The sequence below is a fragment of the Grus americana genome, chromosome 17 (assembly GCF_028858705.1).
Source record: "Grus americana isolate bGruAme1 chromosome 17, bGruAme1.mat, whole genome shotgun sequence".
NCBI lineage: Eukaryota > Metazoa > Chordata > Aves > Gruiformes > Gruidae > Grus > Grus americana.
Genome location: NC_072868.1, coordinates 8,992,621 through 9,008,417, shown reverse-complemented (window position 1 = coordinate 9,008,417; position 15,797 = coordinate 8,992,621). Strand labels below are relative to the sequence as shown.

Here is a 15,797-nt window from a genome sequence, read left to right as displayed (position 1 = left end):
AATTGGTAGAGGATGAAGAGCCAGGAAGGTTTCCCAAGGATACTGGATGCTGTTATCACCGTACAGGTTTGTGTCAATCAGCAGCTCCCCAGCTCTGGTGTCTGTGCCCTAGTGACGGGGCAGTGAGATGCCAGCTCGGATACTGCCCGTTCTGGTCAAGAGCAGCCAGAGTGTATTGGGGTTGAACGGTGTTTGCAGCAGATTGAGAACTTTGGGATATAGCAGTCCCCTGAGAAGCGTGCATCTTCCCCTGCAGAAACGTCGGTGTGTCCATGCACTCGTGCTGAGCAGCGTTTATTGGAAGCCGAGGCTCCTCCGCAGGGCTGTGCCGAGAGCAGGCTCTGGGAAGGGCAGCAGCGATGGTAGCTCTGGAGGGAAGCGGGTTTTAATCCTGCCTTTTCCTACAGAGAGCAGCTCTCGGGTGCTGCGATGGTGCGTGGTAGATACTCGGTGTGGCTTTGTCTCTGCTACGGAAATGTCCTCGTCCCGGCATGGTCACTGTCGGGTTAAACTGCAGCGTCCTGGTCCTGCCAGCACTCGCACAGTCCCCGACACTGTTATCTGGCAAGCAACGCGAGTCTGACAGATGAAAAAATAAGCCTGAGGTGAGTGCTGCTGATCTTTCACATGCAGAAAAGTCTGTGTGGGCCAGAGCCCTGTGCGATGGCCTGTCAACAGCTCTTATTTTCTATCTACCACCTTTGTTTTGGATTTATTTCCAGCAAAATAGCTATTTGTTCAAGTGCCCGGACAAAAGTCTCCTCCATGTCTCTGCGTATCACAGTGTCACCCACTGAGAATATTTTGATTTTAAATTCTTCTTGGCAGGTTCGCCTCTGTCCCTGTGCCCAGGCAGTGACTTGCAGAGATGCCAGCTCATCACGATACTCTCCTACTGTTTGCTTCTCTACAGACTCTTATTAGGTGTGAACCGCTTTATATTTGAGACTAACTTACAGCCCTGTATTTTGCTAAGAGGCTTTGGCTCTACCCCTAGAGACGGTGGGGAAATGCTCTTACTTAGCTAAATACAGACTTCCCACCACATTGCACGGGCTGTGTGGCCCTGGAGATGTGAAGGCTGTGAGTAGCCATTGCATCCCCTGTCGCACAGAGACCGGAGCAGGAACGCACGCTGTCAGCACCAAGCCCAGGCTGACCGGTGGGGCTTGTTGGCTGCGGTCTCTCCGGGTCCAGACCTTCCCATGGCAGGCTCTCGGCAATGACCCAACCTTTTGGTTCTGGGCTTGACCGGCCTGGAGAGAGCTGTGGGGTGAAGCTTGCTGTGGTTGCTTTGCTCGCTGTTCACAGGAGAGGAGTAGAGTTCATCTGCTTGCTCAGACTGCCCTCTCCTGAGGCAGCAGCCTGGAGGCAGCACTTAAATACATTAAATCCGGTTCAAATCATCTCCTGGTGATCAGCTCTCTTATTTCTCTCAACTGCTTTTGCCTGATAATGGGTTGGGAGTTGTTTTTTAATAATAGTTTCATTTTGTCTGCAGCAATATTGACTCAAGCGTGGAAGCTGCATTAAGAAACCACGTCCTGTTTGAATTAAAAAACAAGGTACGGCTCATTTCTGATTATCTTCCTAGAGCCATGAGGAAAAGAAAAGGAGACAGGTTTTCTCACTCAGTTCCTTCAGGCACAGACATGGAGCCCACACTTTGTGAGACCCCTTTCTGCAAACCCGCATGCTGAAACGGGGCAGAACCTCGGTTTATCTTCTGACCGTGAGCGTGTCACCTCTCCAGGGCTGCAGCAAACGGGTCCCTCCTGGGAGCAGAGTGAACTGTAGTTTTTTTACACCTTAAACCCTTCTGAGCAGCGTCCATTGTCCTTCTGTGCCCCCTCTCTGGAGGCGGAGGAGATCTCTGCTCAGTCCTGCAGTGCTAATGAATAACGTCTCTGAAACAATGTGTGACAGCACGGGTGAGGTTCTGCCACCGCTAAAAGGAAAAACAATCCAGGCCTAGGTTTTTTTCCCTGACTTAAGCTTAAATCTCTGAGCCTGGGATGGAATAACATTCTCGTGTGTTTGTCACCTAAAATACTTTCAAGCTGCTTTTCCGTTGGGCATAGGAGGTTGCTGCACCATATAAATTAAGTGATGCTTCTTTTCAATTTCTTTGTGCACCTGATAATGCTGGTGGGGAGATGCCCTGGTGCTTTCCCCTTCTTTAAACTAGACTGAGTTTTTTTAAAAAACAAATATCTCTCATATATCAAGCAGACTTGTTTTGACACCTAACTAAGTTAATTTAGATGGTTTAATATAGTTCAGCAGCAGCTCAAAATCATGGTCTTCTACCTGATCTGATATATTGATTCTACTGGTATTTTGTTCACAAATCTTTTTCTGCTTCTGTGCAGCTGTAATTGCATTTGAGAAAGGGAGAATTATATATATGCCCGAGCCACCCAAAGTGCATAATTACTCCATTGAAATACCTCTAGGGGTAAGCGTGAGCTGAGTGGCATTTGTGAGACTGAAGTTTCACACAGTTTTCTTTTTTTTTTTTTTTTTTGATAGTTTCTGCAAGCAGCTGCATCGGGGCAGCTTACGGTGTGGTAGGGAACGGCGGGGCAGGAGTGGGGGACAAACCTGTGACGATGCTGTGCGAGGCCAAACCAGCTTTCACACTGGCTCCCGCTAACATGGCAATGATGTGCAAAGCCTTTCCAGCAGAAATCCACTTCCTGCTAGATGACGTGGGGGAGGATTTCAGCAATGTGTTCTTCTGTCTTATGAGGTCGTCTTTTATTTTTCAGATCAACCTTCTTCAAGACTCCGTGGGAGCTTTTGTTCTGGAAATCAACTGTATGTCCACAGGGATGTTTTCTTCCCTGATTTCTCATTAGTGAAAATCCAAATTATACAAGCTGAGAGGTGTTTTGGTGGGTTTTTGTTTCTTTTTTGTTGTTGTTGTTTAGTTTTTTTCCCCTTTTGGAGCAATTCAAATGTCTGTTCTTTGCTGGAGCATTTGCATTTTCTACATGTGCTTAATTCTTAAAAGGCAAGCTGGGTATTAGGAGTCTTACGTATACACAACCATCGGTTTGGTTCTTGGCACTGTTTATCTGCTAAAGCCATGTATACGTATATTCTATGAAGGTGTGGTTGTCTGGGGGGCTGAACAGTAAAATTCAAAAGCCCTGATGCATGTTTCAGCATACATCTGACTTAGGTTTGTTTATCTCCAGATGCATGCACCAAATCCATCTGTTCCTTCACATTGTAATAAGATAATTTTACTAAGAATTGAGTAAAAGCAGCATGTTGTCACGGGAGTAATATTCCTGTATTGTAAATGCAGGTAAACTTTTGCAAACACGAAAGAAATTTGTTAATTATCTGCACTGAACCTTTCTGGTACTTCCCTTTGTCCCCCATCCTGGTTCTAATTAAACCTTAATGCAGAGACTGGGCAGGCCAAGGGTGTTGAGATCTTTGTTTGTTCAGCATACATCAAAGTCGGAAAAATCCCAACGCTCAGGATGCCAGGGCTGCACATAAAGCCGTTTACTGCCCCCTGCACAGGTGACCCTCTGGGATACAGGGCGAGTCTCCTCCCCGCCTGCCTTGCAGTAGCTCGGTCTGTAGTGGCTTTTCTCAACACCATCTTTTAAAAAACGTGATGTCCAGAAGTTGCACAGAACCGAGTACCTCTGAGGACACATCTCCTGTCCCTAAACAGTAGCTGGCCCGTTACGCTTGTTGCCCGTATGAACGGGCTGTCGTTGTCGTTGGAAACGTGTCCTGTGCATCGCAGCCAGGATGCGGTTTAAAGGACATCTCTCCCCGCTGTCACGTGCACCGGTCCCTTGTGTCTGTCCCTCTCTGCGTGGTGCGTTTGCTTCACCTGTGAATTCTACAGCTTGTGGAGAGACGTAGGATTTAACTGAATTGCACCTCTGCAATACTGGAAACAGTATTCTGGAAATACTAATTTCCTACGGGCTTTACATCAAACGTTGAGTAGTTGAAGCTGCCGCGATTTAAGTGCTTTCCACCTCCTGGAGCGGCGGTGCAGGTACGTCTGCAGAAGGCAGGTCCAGCTGGTTGTGTTCCCGTGCAGCCGTGCGCCCAGCGTTGCACAGGACCAGCTAGACTCAGGACTGTTTACTTGCATTTATGCGAGTCTTGAAAGGCTTCTTAAATTGTATGAAGTTAGTACAATGGAAAATGGATTTTTCCTGCCCACCTAAGCAAGCCTTTAGTGATTAATGCTGTAAAGTAAAAACAACAGCAACAAATTCAGTTTTATAATGTGCTGTGGATTCAAGGTCTATGAAAAATGCGTGCTTTGTAAAGAATTTTTTCCTCCTTCTAGTACTCTTTCAAAAAATATCTTATCTCCGTAAAATCCCCTTGTCTTTGTAGCTGCATTTTGATGCTAATGGGATTCATAGCTTCATAATTCTTTGTCTCTCTTCTTGCATTGGTACAAGGCTAAACTCTATTGCAGAGTAGATATGTTCTACTAGAGAAAAACTCAGCAGTAGAGGATTCACTCGTTGGTTGTGAAATTAGTTGAGCTTTTTTTCATCTGCTGTTCTCCTAGAGATGTATTGTGTGCCATAACTACCGCAAGAAAAAGGATGAGTTGCTTGCTGTTGCGTGTCTGACACCAAGCAGTACAAAAGAAAGACCACCATGAGCTGAAGATATTTTAATTCATGTAATTCTCTGTTCTAAAACTTTGATTACTTTATTTTGCGGGGGGAAGGAAACTCTTGTGTCTGCTTTTGAGTTAGAGCTAAGGAAGTACAGAGGATCTAAACAGTCTCCTTGTTAAAAATACATTCTACTAGAAGTGCCACTTTCCAAACCAGCATCATACCTGGTTACGTGCTTCACGGGAAAGTTTGGGACATTGACTATTGCTCCTGCTTTCTTTTGGATGCTCTGCTTAAATGGCTGTACTTTGACAGCACTTTCCTTGTGATCTTTTTCCCCATAACAGGAATTTATTCTCCAGGGAGGGAGCGAGCGGTTGCACTTTGCATGCAGACCACGAGAAACAGGGTGCGCAGAGCAGCGCGAGCAGCAGATGCGCTGCAGGGTAGCAGAAGGGCTTCCTCCCACCCTGTCATGCAGCAGAGCTGCACAGAGATCCCTGTGAACTGACCGTGTTCAACCTTTCCTTGGCATGAGATCAAACCCAACGAATGTGTATCAAAACATGATGGTAGGCTGCTGGGAAGTCCTTTTCTGTGGACAGGAAATAGCTGCAAAAATTCCCTTCCATCTTTCAAAAAGTAGATGAGATCAACTTTCCACAAACACCGGGTAGGTCCTTCCAAGAGGCTGGTCTGGAACTTCCCTGCAAAACAGGAGCTCAGTGCCCAAACCTGCAGACAGCAGCTTCATATCACTGAGTGCCCGGGAGGAACCTCGCGCAGCCGGGCTGTAGGTGCGGGCAGTGAGCAAGGGGGAAGGCAGCAAGGGCTTCAGCCAGCGTCCTTGCTGCTGCCAAGCATCGTGGACAAAGTTTCTGTAGGCAACACCCATCCTTGTCAAAGCCTGCAAGAGGCGGTCGTGCCACTTGCCGTTTCCTCTGAGCGCAGCGCGAGTGAGGGGTTCTCCTGGTCTGAGCCCGCTCCAGGAGCGATCAGCGAGGAAGGCTTTGCGTCTCGTTCAGTGGGAAGGCGAAATTCCAGCTCAGCCTGCTGGGTCCCTGTCCTGCTCTTGTCCGGCTCTTCAGCTCGTGCTCAGCACTGGCTGTAGCTGGTGAGCTGGACCCAGCCTTCCAGGAGTTTATCCCTAGTCCACTGGGCTGAATATAAAAATAAGGGTTTTCTTTGAATGAGAGATTGCTGAAGCTCTGTTCCTAACACCAGCAAGGCACACTGCTACTCAGAAAAAAAGGCACACTGTGAGTCAGGATATTCTTCCTGCTCATGAAGCTATCCAGAAATTGCAGATACGGATTATATGACTTGAATGCTACACTATTTATGATGTGTGTTCAGTCACCTAAATCACGTTGGCAGTGTTTGAGCTTTGCCTGGATAATTGATTCAAATGTAAATTGAATGAATAAATCCTTTATGGCTAAAATATGCTCTCTTTTTATCTTGATTCCTTTTCTTCTTTTTGTTGAATGGCATAGAAAATAGGTAGTTATAATCTCATAAATAGATATTTGACTACCTTTGTAGGAGGGCAGGTAAAATGAGGTTTGTATGGTCTGTTTTGAAATGCTTTAGTGTTTTGTTTATTGAATTACTAACCTGTTTATAACTTGGCTTCTGTACTTCTGGTCAATAACCTGCTTGTGGAAATGTTTGTGCATTCTTCAATGGCAAGGCCAGGTGGTTCGTTATTTCTTTAAGTGCATATTAGTGGAGGGCAAAGAATCAGAGGAATTTAATTTTGGGTTTGTGGGGTTGTTGGTTTTTTTTTTAGTAGCCATGGAGTAGAATCTGGCGGTGAAGGTGTGTCCCGCTGGCATCAGAGGTTTCTTTGGTTTCAGAATCTGCACAGAGGGACCCAAACTGGCATCAGGACAAGCCTTTGCGAGCATTTTGTGAACGTTTTAAGCTATTTTTTCCTTAAGGCTTCCCTGATGTTTCATTAGACAGGGCTAACACGCTAACTACAAGCCGACAAAGGAATGTCGTTTGAGCTTTCCTCCCAGCCCGGTTATGTTTAATCAGCAGTTCCACAGATGGTAATTCTTAGAGCTGGTGTCTTTTCAGCGCAGTCCGGCGGGCCCCTCGCTCCCTTATCCCCGGCAGTTCAGGGATGGCGTTTCCAGTCCCAGAGCAAACATTCAGCCGGTGTGTGGAACCAGGCACTTGGCATTCCTCGGGCTATAAATATTTGGGTGTTTTTCATGTCTCGGGGCAGGAAGCCCAGCGTTGCTATGCCGGGCACTTGCTGCCTTGTCAGGGTTTTGCTCTGCCCTTGTCAGCTCTTCCCTTTGCTCTGGCATTAAAATAATTAAAATACTCAGAACGGATCATCTCTGTCCATTCGGGACTGTCACTTCCTGCTGACAGCTATTGCTCTCAGGCCCTTCAGAGGGGGATACCAGCACTTTGCAGCTCATGTGAAACCCCCCCATCTCTGAGCCTCTGGGAGTAGGAGCTGGAGCCCACCGAAGTGTAATATCCTTGAAATGTGTTAGCGGTCACCGCAATGCTTCCCTGTGTCCTCAGTGTCTGTGTAAATGTCCAGACCTCTTTTGAATCTAATTAACTTCTTGGCTTCAGAGATGTCCTTTGGCAGAATATCCCATATTCGAATCACCAGTGCGAAAATACATTTCCTCCTGCCAGCTTGCAAAAGCCAAAAATCCCTGCTTTAGCTGCTTGTGCCACAGTCCTGTTTGCTGGAGGACTTGTGCTTATGTGATTTCTTTTTCAGTCTTTTATTTCTGTCTCTGCTTATCTCCCCACGGTGCCAGGGGCTGGCTGTTCTGGGGCAACCGGTGCAGCAATCCAGCGTACTGGGGATGTGATGGTATCATACCCCAGTGCGACTGGGAGGTGCTGCCTGTACCACTTCCAAAAATGTAGCAAGGTCCATCCTTCTTTACCCCCCATCCACCAGTATCTCCTGGAGACACTCGGTGCCTCTGAACAACTGCTGTTCCCTTCACTTCTTGCTGGATGGAAAGGGACTGGGTTGCTTCTGCAATCGTATAACAAGAGGCTTGTTTGTGCCCTGTATCACTGCTGCCAGCTGTTGAGCATCAATATTTATGATTCTGTTATACAGCTTCTTGCATGTGTGTTGTGTTTATAGGGGGGAAAAACTGCAAAGAAAATGGTTCATGCCCAAACTTGCCGCTATCCAGAATCTGAATTTCTCTCTCCCTATCTCTGCGCTGGGCTGTTGTGAATAGGAGATTTTGTGACTGGCTTCAGAGCCCAAATTCAGCTATTTAGAAAACATCCATTCAGTAAATCATATGGGGAGCAGCTGCCGCTCTCTGCTGAGCCAAGGCACATCAGATAAAATATTGCTTATTTATTTGGTTTGGTAGAAATAAAGTTGCTGTAGTGGAACATCATTATAGGCTGTTCTTAATTCACCTCAGGGCTATTTCTAATAGCAGCACACAATTCTCCTGTGACAGTCTGAGTGAATGAGATGGGTGTTTTGATGTCAAGCTGAATGTAAGAAAGGTTTTAGGAATCAAAGCTTTGAAAGAGAAATAACTACTGTTTGTGCTCTGATACTGGAAGAGGTCCCTGTTTTATTATTAACGCTATAGCTATTGAAAGTCCTGACACTTGTTCCTTGGGGATTTGAAGCAATTCAAGCCATGAAATACTGTTTCAGCTCAGCCTTTTACAAGTCACTGCGTGTTGGTAAAGCCGAAGGTGGCCTTGATAGCTAGTGCAGACGCCCAGGGCTGGCATTAACTTAATAATATTTGTGTGATTTTTAAGCTGTGTGGCAACCAGGAAACCTGCTTCTGCCCAGCTCTTGGCTTACAGCAGATAGCTGCTTTTGCCCAAGCAGAAAGGTTTATGAAAAGCTGTCCAAAGCATTTCAATTTAGGCTCACTGCTTTGCACAAATGTCATCAGCATAATATTCAGCAATGGGGCCATGGCATCTGCAGGCATGTTGCCTGCTGATCTGAAAAAATGCCAGAGGCTGTTACTTTAAAAAAATAAAACAAAAAAAAACAAAAGGAAGGTTAGGAAGAGAGTGTTGCAATGTAGGAGTGGGTGCACATTTTCTTTGACAAGGAACAGGGATCTAATCAGGATCCTGCTTTTCTCCTTAGAAAATTAAGTCTCAAAATGTCTTATCTCCTCTTTGCATCACGGCTTGGCGAAAACAAGTGTGAGAATCGTGTGGATCTGAAGATGTTACCATATTGCAGGCAGGACAGACAACTGCTGTGACTTTTGTTTTCTCTGTGTTATGTCTTTAAATGTCCAAACACCTGTGTGAGGCAGCAGGCATTTCCCATTCATTTTGGGTGTGGAGCGCTGCAGAAGGGAGCCATGTATCCCGCTCTGCCACGGCGGCATTTCTTTGCCCTTGCTAGTCTTAATTATTCTCTATAAAATAGAGGTAACTGGCGGAAAACGTATGGTTGCTCCAGCTTCCAGAAAAGCAGCTTGTGTTGCTGTGAGCGATAAAGCTAACAATGCAACAGCAGTGCCTGGATTCCTCCGTGCTGAATTGCATTTTGGTTGACAAAACAGATGCTCTTTGTTGCAGCTGAGGTACAGGCGCTGCCCTAGCTGCTGGCGTGATTTAGCGAAGGCAGCACTGTGACCCTGAAGTCCTGGGTATTTGATCACAAGCCTCTTCGCCGGTTCTGAAGGGCGCGGTGTCACAGGCATGCGGGGAATTCGGTGTGAGTGACAAGATGCTTGTGGTTCCTGGGAAGAAATGAACAACAGGAGAAAATGATTTACAAGTCGCTGGTCTTATCAGAGTCCAAGCCTGAACAGCACGGCCATGCTTCCCATGCAGCAATATTGCTGATGCCTGTGGTCGTATTAAACATGGTCCCTCTCCTGACAGCCCAGATAGCCCCTGCTTAGCAATAACATCTGCTGAAAAGGAAAAAAGAATTGTGTCCTGAAATAGCAAAGACCAGGGAACAGAGCTCTCTCGCTAACTGCTAGAGATGACCTTGATTCTATGTGTGAGGGCTGCAAAGTATCATAATTCAATGAGAATATTTATTCTGAGCTGTGCGGCACAAGCTCAAAGAATCTCAAGACCTCGTTTTCATCTGAGTAATTTCATATGGCAAATAGGGAAGTCAATTTTTTTTCTTCAGACTCTCTGCTCCAAATAAACCTCCAGAGTGCTCATCTCCTGTACATAGAAGTTTCTCAAAATACTAGCGATAAAGCTGTTTAGTTCAGCTCTATTTCCATGCTATCGGTGACTTTGTTAAAAGGCAGTTCCCTGCAGACGGCTGTCACTTTGATGCTAGTTGGTGTATGGCACATTAAAAATCCTTAACTTGGTTTCTAAAGTCTCACTAAAAACCCTACTGGGACTTTGATGTTGAGAAGATTCCACTCAAAGAGCCCAAACTCTCTGAAGCTTGCCTGGCCTTATCTCGGAGGCAGACCAGCGAGCGGTTGCCTCAGGCAATAAAATATCAGTGGCAGCAAAAATGTGTAGTGATTATTTATGGTCTGAACATCTGCAGTCAGGAGAGGCTGCTGGAAATTACCAGAGCCTGGCGATGTCTTGAAGAATCCGCTTCTTCATTTCGGAGACAATATTAATGTCTGTGTGCTGTGGTTCAGCCATTTCACTATCTGTGGTGATCCAGCTGAAGTGTCTCGGCAGAGCACTCGGTAATTTCACGCACAAATTCCAGTTGTAAGCATCTGTGCCCCCAAATGTTAACAAAGGGTCTCCCTTGCTAAATGATAGGATACTAAAAGCAACTGTGGAACCTTGTTTAGGTTTAATTAGATGACAGCAAGTTTTTAACCATGACATCTTTTTTTTACTGCTATGCAGCTGAGTAACGCAGTGTGCTTTCCTGCAGTGCCGTGGGGCCGCTCGCTCGCAGATGGCGGGGTACCTTTGGCGTGCCTGCGTAGGTGAGTACATTGCCATTGCATATGTGAGGAGCTCTGGCTGTGGCGCTTGTTAGTGGATGTTGTTAATAGATCAATCTGTGCTGTAACAGCATTAACAAAGTCTTTTTTTTACTGTGTGAGTGGAATTGGCCTTGAACCAATTTTTTTTTTCTTAACTTCACTCTGTAGTGTGAAATACTAGGGTCTGGTGTGTGACTCGCTCCACTGTGCTACATTTGTTTTCTGGGTTGATACTTAGTTCTTTGCAATGTGTCAGATACACATCAAATTTTTTGTCAGAGTTAAAGCGGGGATTAAATGATCTCTTTTTTTGTCTATATTGCATTTTTGTGCACTGAAATCAATTTGACCCTACTGTGAGTTGGTTTAGAAGAGCGTTATCTCGTGCGTGTCTTTGAAATAATTTTCTGCATAACACTCCCGGCCGTTTTACATTCAGCTCCAGCTCTAATAGAGTAAACACCAGCACTTCAGCGATGCGTTAAATGACATCGGGCTTCAGCAAAACTCTTCTGCCGCTGCTCTGCACTGATCCCGTACACCCTTTCTGATCTTTGGGGGGGTCTATTGTTCACCAGGTTCGGGGGAGTTGGGGGGATCCGTGTCCCTGCCCCGCGAAGCCGCCGCGGCTCCAGGCTGTGCCGCCACACGCCGCCAGCAGGGGGCGGTACAACCCAAGCCGCGCAGCACCCCGCAGCGCCCCGGGCCGGAGCGGAGCCGCACTGAGCCGCCTGCTGCCCGTCCGTCCGCCGGTTCGAGCCTCACCCCGCGGGGCCGGCCCTGGCTGCTCCGGCCGCTCCAGCCCCGCGCTGGGTGTGCGTCGGGCCGTTTTCCTGCTCCCTGTGCCAGCCGTGTCCCCGGGGGCTTCTCCCTTGTGCTCTTGCTCGCTGCAGTGCGTGTGTGTATTTCACCAGTCTCTGGGGAGACCTCTCCGGGGTGAGGGTGGCTTGCTTCCACGTCTGTACAAGGTCTGGGCAGCGTGGGCCCTGGTCCTGGGCTAGCTCTGGGCTCCCAGCACTGCCTGCATCATGGGGTGAGGAAACGTGGCTGTTTCTCACTCCCATTCACTTGTTTCCCTTTATGGGAGCTGGAGTCCTCACCCCCTTTTTGCATTGAAATTGCCCTTCAGTTTGGAAACAGGAGAACTGAGGGAAGATGTGTATGAGATCTGCGATATCTCCCCAGTGCACAGGAGCTGGACAGGGGATGGGTACTCAAAATTATCCACACTGCTTGTAGACATGAACTGGGATGCTGAGCCGCAGTGGGGTCAAAGGCAGGACAGCTGCCCGCCCTGCCAGCATGACTGTATCTTCACCCTCTCCAGCCGGCTCTGGGTTTTCTCTCCTCTAATGCCTCTTTGTCTCCTCGTTTCAGTGTTGCACTGGTGTTTTCAGGCTTCTGCCCTGAGACAGGATCCTCGTACCAGCTGACACCAGACTGACCATGGAAGGGAGATAGCGTATGGGTGAGTTAAACCTCAGTCCTACTTGTCAGGATAATTAACTCATTAGCAGGTTTGTCTAACATGAACTCACTCTCTTGTTTCAGCTGCAGTTTCTTTAGAGCAGTTGGTATCTCCCTAGAAATAGGTATTTATTTACATAATGCTGACTCCAAACCCTTGAGCAGTTGTAGGGGCTGTAATTTATCCCCCGAGGAATGTCTGGACAAAGCACAGCACTAATTCTGCCACCTGTGCTGATGATGTGTCCAAAGAGACCATGTCAAGTCTCTATTAAAAGCTGAGAATAAGACAGAAAGTCTAAAATCTTTACTTACAGAAGATGTATGTGTGTAATATAACACTGCTGCTAATTCTTCCCAGGGATTAATAGAGACAATCAAGGACAATTTCACTCAGGATTGCTTTTCTTTTTTTTTGAAAAGCAAAACTTCCCCAAACCTGAGGCAAGACAGAAACATGACTTTGCATCTGTGTTGCTCTCTTTCAGTCAAATGGAAATAGCTGTCTTAATTTAAAAAGCCTCTGTTGGCACCAGAGTACCAATACTTTCTGAGACAATGAAATGGACAGAAATCCATTTTCCTGGCTGGAAGGAAGGCAAAAAAAAAAAAAAAAAAAAATTGGAAGAATGAAGAGTGAAGAGGAATTGAAGTGTTCATACTGCTTGCAGCACAAGTGATTGGAAATGGTGGGAAAGAAGGCAGGAAAGGGATTAATTTGTTTAAAATATAGGACTAGGTTTGACTTTAAGGTGCACATTGCATCACTGAGAAATCCGCACTGCCGTGTGTCTGCTGGGATGCGCACCAGGCAGTGCACGGGCAGGGATGCCAGTGCAGATCGGCTGCCTGCAGATGTATGGGGATTCTTCTGGCCACGCACCCCAAATGTGGGCCAGTGAGCCTGTGCGTGCCCCGTAGCCTCTTGCTGGGGACTCCTGGCAGGCCCGTGGGAAGGTTACAGCCTCTTCTGCTGACCTGACCAGGCTTTTGAACATCAGGTGATTGGTGGCAAGTGGCCAAGCTTGCGTTGTGCGGGGCCAGATGAAAAAGGATGGGCAAATCTGGAATGTGCCAGACCCGAAAAAGTCAAGGTGCGATATGTTCACCCAGAAAGATGCTCGGGGCAGCACTTAGAATTGAACTTGGTCTCTGCAGGCCGATGACAGACAGGCACCAACAAAATATTGCAAAACTCGGTGAAACCAACGCCTGCCCGAAGCAGCTGGGGAAGGATTTGCAGGGTTTCCTGGACTTTCCTGCCTGGTGTGGCTTGGTTCCCCCCGTGGGTCCTTTGGCCAGTGCTGCTTTCAGCATTGCATTGTGGAGCTCCGATGTTTTGGTAAGGCCTGAAGACATGTCTGCAAAAATGCCTCTGTTTTTTGCACTGCACCTCATCATGTTGCATCTGGCTAATGAAGTTTGTCCCTTTTCTGTGGCAGATAACATTACGCTCATTTTACTTCAGTTCACATCTCGGAAGCAGAAAGGTCCCTGTCTATAAAATTCCTGGAGGCATTGATTTGTTGTTATCTCATGGCAGCGATTTTACTCTGCCTTGCTGTTTATGCTCAGCATTGTGGATGCATCCAGAAATCAATGCTGCTGTTCTCGCTCCTTTTGACAGGCAGCTCCTTAGAGCTGCTGCCCGTGAGTCTCGTGTTCTTCTCCTTGTTTTTCCTGCCTGTGCTCTCTGCGTGGCCCTTCTCCGAGATTATGTTTCTGTTTCTCGAGTTGCCTATGTAGGAAACTGCATGGGTGAGCGATCAGACACAAGTAAATCTGGAAAGGATGCTTTTGACGTCTGCCCACGCACAACATGCCACAGCTCCCCGGTACGTGCGCTAAGCAGGAGACCTGGGTCAGTGCAAGCCTGGGATCGATTTGGCAAGGCTCGCTGCTGTTGTGAAGAGTGATTGGTATTAATTAAGCTGCTCTGCCCTTGTGGACTGCTGACAATGGAAGCTGCTAAACCAACTGTAAATCTGGCTGTGGGGATTGGGGGATTCTCACAATCCTGGGCTAAAGTACAGTCCCAAAACTTGAGAAGGGTTTGATTTCTTCAGTTCTTGCTAAAACCCTCCAGCTCCTTTCTAGGAGTTTTTAGTTCATGTTTTGACAAATCCTGTTGCTAGAAATCATCTTTTGAGTCTGGCTCTGGGAGGATTCATTCATCCCAAACCAAACAAGAACACAGGTAGCTTTAGAACGACAGATGCTTTACTAACGCAGCGTTTCTGGTTAGCATAATTCAGCGTGTTACACTGGATTGGGGAGTTCAGAGAGAGAGGTTTTCTCCTATTTCCCTGAGCAATTTTGTAAACAGGAGCGGGAAAAAAATCTCCGCTGAACAAGGCTGCTTGCAACGAGGCAGAGTGAATACAGCATCAAATGACACTTTTCCATCCATTTGTTTTCCAGTATCTGGACTGAATTGCCACTGGCCGAAGTGCCAGACCCACTGCGGTGCAAATCCAACTGTTTTGCCATCGTTGCCATATTCCCCAGTCAAGTGACAGGTTGGGAAAACAGTTCATAAAGCTGAACTTCAGCTATTTGGAAACCAGGCTGGAAGTTCACAGCCCAGGTGCAGTCACTGGTTAAACCTTACTTCATTTTCCCCCTCCCTTCCCCAGATTTTGTTCTAGCAGCCTAATTTAGTTTGAGGTTTGCTGTGTCATTTTCCTACCTGAGTGTGTTCTCCATTCTCTTGACCTGGCTTCTTTTTGTTACCATCAGGGAAGTTACTTTCCATCGACACTGGAACTGAGCAATTTCATTCATGCTCACAGCATCCATTTGGAAGCAGCCACTTACTGCTAGGAAGTGTCCCTGCAAGAGAACAGGCTGAGTATTTGTACAAGGCAGCTCCATCGCAGGGTGTAATTCATGCTGCCAGATTTAGGTTTTTCACCTCAAGAGACAGGATTTAGTTTATGTGCATTCTTAATAAGGAGTTACTATTTGCCCATTAAAGAAGTTTTACAGGCTGAGGTTATTCTTCTTTCTTTTTATTCACCACATAACAATGAAGAAATTTTGTGTTTCTGTAGCCTGCAAACCTCTGAAATGTCTCAAAACCACCATTTGTCATAAAGGTGTGGTGGTGATGTTCAAACTGTGGTTGAAAAATTCGAATTTTTTTTCTTTAATTTTGCTCAACATTTTAGTTTGAGATATATGCAGTTCTCTGGAGCTTTCCCTAACCTTCTGTGGTTCTGAATGATAGAGGAAAAAATATCAGTGAATTGAATCATATTTAATAAGAAATATAGTTTTTATTTACTTTAATATTATTCTTCTAAAGTTCCTGCTGCTGTTTAACCTGCCATCTTCCTGAGCCACAAGCTCGGGGCAGTTCAGAATGCCGGAGGCTGCTCAGGAGCGTCTTTCCTCTGTGCGTGTTAGTCTTTCCGTAAGCCCTTCCACTTTTGAGCATTTGTGTTGTGATAATCTCTTCTAGCATTTCTTGCAATGCTTCATTTTAATATATATTCCCTTGTCACTGCAGAACTGAATTCAGCCTTCTGGTAAGTGATATCTAAATCACTGCTGCAAGGAGAGAATGAAATATAGGTGCGTGAGAGGGAGGCAAAGGATATGAGTGAACAAGAAAAACTTGCACAGCAAGAAGAAATATCTACAGCGGTGTATGAAATGTGCTGCTTTCCTTACAGCTTCTGCTCGCTGCTGTTGGTACAATATGTGTGTGTCAGGTACGAACACAGATGTCTGCCTCTCGCTATTTAACTGGGAGATTATCTGATTTGTGCGTGCAGTCGCG

At 46.5% G+C, this 15,797-nt stretch overlaps 1 protein-coding gene across 2 annotated transcripts in view; it reads left to right on the top strand.

Moving 5' to 3' along the window:
* LOC129214362 (BPI fold-containing family B member 4-like) overlaps positions 1 to 15,797 on the top strand; it is a 44,222-nt gene that overhangs the window by 13,703 nt on the left and 14,722 nt on the right. Inside the window, exons 3-10 of one of the 2 annotated variants that reach the window (XM_054845893.1) lie at positions 408 to 605; positions 829 to 924; positions 1,502 to 1,565; positions 2,772 to 2,897; positions 10,464 to 10,546; positions 11,924 to 12,014; positions 13,172 to 13,848; positions 14,435 to 15,729. The gene's annotated coding sequence lies outside the window, so the exon portion shown is untranslated. Of the gene's footprint in view, positions 1 to 407; positions 606 to 828; positions 925 to 1,501; positions 1,566 to 2,771; positions 2,898 to 10,463; positions 10,547 to 11,923; positions 12,015 to 13,171; positions 13,849 to 14,434; positions 15,730 to 15,797 lie in introns of those variants that run through there. The other variant, XR_008579674.1, reaches the window with a different exon arrangement.